Source organism: Silene latifolia, chromosome Y (genome assembly GCF_048544455.1).
Source record: "Silene latifolia isolate original U9 population chromosome Y, ASM4854445v1, whole genome shotgun sequence".
NCBI lineage: Eukaryota > Viridiplantae > Streptophyta > Magnoliopsida > Caryophyllales > Caryophyllaceae > Silene > Silene latifolia.
The window spans coordinates 318,186,073-318,190,369 of NC_133538.1; the positions used below are offsets into that span (position 1 = coordinate 318,186,073).

Genomic DNA, 4,297 nt, shown 5'->3' on the forward strand with positions numbered 1-4,297 from the left:
ATTTGGGGTTGATGAAGATGCTACCATGGCATTAACATGATGCTTTGGTGATTTTGAGGCTTCTTCAAGTTTAGCCATAGCCTTCTCAAACTTTAAGTTGATGGTATCAATATGAACACTAAGTTGAGTAGCCAATTGAGTAATAGAGTCAAGTTCATGCTTTCCTCCTCTAGTAGCCTTGCGAGGTCTATTATATTCTGAATTATGGACCGCCATTTCCTCAATCTTGTTCCAAGTTTGATTATCGTCAACTTCGGTGAACATACCATTTGATCCCATGTTGAGAATGTTTCTTGAGTCTTCATAAAGACCATTCCAAAATTGTTGTACGAAGAACCACTCGCTAAGTTCATGATGAGGACATGAGCGACAAATTCATTTGAACCGCTCCCAAGCTTCATACAAAGATTCTTCATCCCTTTGCTTAAAACCCGTAATTTGAGCTCTTAGCATATTAGTCTTTTCCGGAGGGTAGGATTTTTTGTAGAAAGCTAGAGCCAACTTCTTCCAAGAGTCAATTCCAAGAGTAGCCTTATCAAGGCTCTTCAACCATTGTTTTGCGGTGCCAATTAGAGAAAAAGGAAATAAAACCCATCGAATTTGGTCTTGAGTCACACCGGTTTGTGAAATCGCATCACAATAGTCACAAAAAGTCTCCATGTGAGAGTGAGGGTCTTCACTAGGCATTCCCCCAAATTGGCTTCTTTCGACTAATTGGATAAATGCGGATTTTGCAATGAAATTTTCGGTGAAGTGTTGTGGTGTGAGAGTACCATTGGGTAGGTTCTACTCGGTTGGTACGGAATGTGATGAAAATTTAGGCATTGTGGGTTGATTTTGTGATTGATTTGGTGGTTGATTTTGTGTTGGGTTCTCCTCACCTTCTCTTGTAAAAGGGTTGATGAACTCAAGAGAATGAATATCTACAACCTCACCAATTCCTCTCAAAGTGTTTCTAGCAAGCCTTCTATTGGTTGTCAAAGTCCTTTTAATCTTGTGATCAATGGGTAACAAGTTACCTTGTGATCTTCTAGACATGCAAAATATCAAACAACTTGAAAACAATTAGAACAAACCTTGAGGAGTTTTACTTCCCCAAGGCAAAGAAAGACACAAATAATAATAATCTAAGAAAATCAAATCAAGTTAACACCGTCCCCGGCAATGGCGCCATTTTTGGTCGGACTCACTTGGAGCTTAATTTTCGGCTACTTGTCGTTAGGAGCACCTAGACCAAAATAATATTTATAACTTCACAAACAACTCTACTATTAGTAAAGAGGCAAGTAAAGGTCGGATCCCAAGGGACGGGTATTGATGTAGAATTTTCGATTGCAAGTAGCGGTGTCTAGGGGTGTCATGATTTGGGTTGAGATAAGAAGATCACTAAACTAAATAACAATCAAGATGATTAAAATGAGATGTAAAAAATTGATTAAAAGCACTAGGGTGTCATGGGGTCATAGGGGATTCATGGGAATTGATCATACAAACATATTCTCAAATTATAAGCAAGCAATTATTGTTGTGATAGATCGGGTTAGTTTATATCTTACAATCCTAGGAAGGTTTGGGTCCCGGAGCCGAATCGATTAGATTGTACAACACCTAAAAGTCGACTTTGTCCTCCCTACTCAACTATATGCATAGTCTAATGAGACTCGAGTTGGTTTATGTCTTACAAGTCTCATTGAAAAGGTAAGTGATGGGTAAAAAATGCAAGGATTCATAGGCTCGCATTTCATCAAACATAACATGTGCATAAGTTGAGATCACAACAAGCAAGCAAATAAATTATGAAAACATATTAAATTAAGCATGAATCATCCCCCATGTTGGTTTGCCCTAATTAGCCATTAACCTTAGTTAAGGAAACTACTCACTCATTATCAAGTTTAACATATTAACAAGGTTGTTAATCATATTAACAAAGCAAAACATGATGAATAAATGAAGATGATTAACAATAATTAAAAAGGGATTAAGAGAATTATACCTAATAATGATTCCAAAATAAAGCAAAGAATAATAGAAGCACTTGATGAATGATTGGAAGGTTATCAATCTCTCAATAATAACCCAAATAATCTTCAATTATCCAAAATAAAAGATGAACAAAAGAGAAATTAAGGAAATGAGATTTGTATTAAGACTTGATTAGAAGTTGATTACAAGATTAAGAAGAGATTAGAATGATATAAACTACACTAAAGATTGATAAGAAGAACATGATTCATATAATTAGACTAATGGGGCATTTATAGTGGGGATTAGGTACACAAATTAGGGTTTACTAAGGGCTTAAATGACGATTAAGTCCTTGAGAAATCGCTCCTCTTAGAAAAAGATGCGGGTCTCCTTTTTGCCGGTCTTTCAAAAATATGCGCATCTCTCATGGAGCAAGAAGAGGACGTGTGGGTCTATACCACAATCCGAGCGTCCAAGGGTCGGGACGAGCGGATTATGGGGTGGCTGGACGAGCGGATTGCTGGCTTGAACGAGCGTCCTGGGAGGCTTCTGGATGGGCGTCCCTATGTCAAAGACGCTCGGATTCTTGCAGTCTTGGACGGGCGTCCTGCCTGGTTGGATGAGCGGATCTCGTCCCAGCCTTCCTTTTCTTCTTTTCTTCCTCTCTTCTTCCAATAATCCTCCGGGATTTTGTCGGGGATGCAAGGATTTTTTCATCATTGCCCATCTACTATAATATGTACAAAGGCCTTCGAGTCTTGTCTTATCTTTGATGCTTGGTCATTAGATTCGATCAATTTAGCTCTATTTTCCCATGAAAATTCAAGGTTTGCACTCTGCTCCTACCAAGGAAACAAAACCTCATAGAATATGCAAAACAAAAGACTAAAGATAGTAAATGACCCAAATATGCACTAAAAATCATAGGAACGAGGCTAATTCGGGGACTAAATATGATCAAATAATGGTCACATCAGATACAAGAAGGCATTAAAGTGCACTTCCAACTCTCCAGCATAGCAATTACAGAAACAGCATATCCAGGAAAAATAGATTGAGCCTCCAGCCGAGGAACTAGATCAGATCAACACCTGGATAAGCTCCACCAAGAGAGGACCGTGCTAATTGGGGCTGGATGCATAGGAGATCTTAGGCAGCACCTAATCAAATTCTTACAGGCTAACAAGGATTGTTTCGCATGGTCCCATGACGACATGATAGGAATAGATTCGTCCATAATGACAAACAAACTCAGCGTAGACCCAGGATGCAAGCCCATCTAGTAGAGACGGAGAAAGTTCGCAGCTGAAAGGAATAAGGTGATCAACCAGGAGGTAGACAGCCTGCTAGCAGCAAATAAGAAAAGAGAGGTGAAGTACCCAGAGTGGCTGTCAAACGTGGTGGTAGTACCCAAGCAGAACGGGAAGTGGAGAGTATACGTGGACTTCACCGACCTTAACAAAGCATGTCCCAAGGACCCCTTCCTGCTACCACACATTGATGCAATGGTAGATGCGACAGCTGGACATGAAATATTGACATTCCTAGATGCTTGGAGTGGTTACAATCAAATAAAGATGGATCCAGCAGATCAAGAGAAGACAGCATTCATGTCTGAAAGAGGAATATACTATTACAACGTCATGCCCTTCGGCCTGAAAAACGCAGGGTCCATGATGTGACCATTATTTGCGCACATTTAGTCCCCTAATTGAGCCCATTTTGCATACTATTATAGCATTCTTTGGCCATTTTATCCGTCAAAACCTTCCTATTTGCTTTTCTATCGTATTCTATATGTTTTGTAGGAAAGAAGAGAATAAGGCGGAAATTCCCGTCTTTCGTGCATATTCGGAAGCTATTTGACGACATTTGATGGATCAGTATGAGGAGTAAGCAAGAACTAAAGACCAAGCCTACAAGAATAAAATGGAAGTGAAGGAAAGGGAAGAATAGAAAAGAAAACGTAAACTAAAGACCAACCCGAGCGGATTCTCTGAAATCCGGCCGTCCTCCAGCTGCAGAATCCGTGCGGCTTTCCAGCAAGACGCTCGGATCCCACCTCCACAATCCGCCCGGATTCTCTTGAATCCGCCCGGATTCCATCGCCAGAATCCGCCCGTCCCGACCTTAATCCGCCCGGATTCCAGCCCAGCGCATTTTCGTCTTCTTCAAGCCTCAAAGAAAGACGCCCTTCCTTCAAGAAATACCGGCTTCTCCCTGCTCAAATCTCAAAAGTGTAATTACTAGTTTAGCCCTTAGTTAACCCTAATGCATCCACCTAATTTCTACTATAAATACCCCACTTGTAAATAATCATGGGAAATCC

General features: G+C 40.3%; 1 non-coding gene across 1 annotated transcript; it reads left to right on the forward strand.

Annotated features, from left to right (window-relative positions):
- The first annotated feature begins 346 nt into the window (after nucleotides 1–346).
- On the forward strand, nucleotides 347–453 carry LOC141634974 (small nucleolar RNA R71). Its single transcript, XR_012539688.1, has one exon. It is a non-coding gene; the product is annotated as a small nucleolar RNA R71 (small nucleolar RNA).
- The last annotated feature ends 3,844 nt before the right edge of the window (nucleotides 454–4,297 follow it).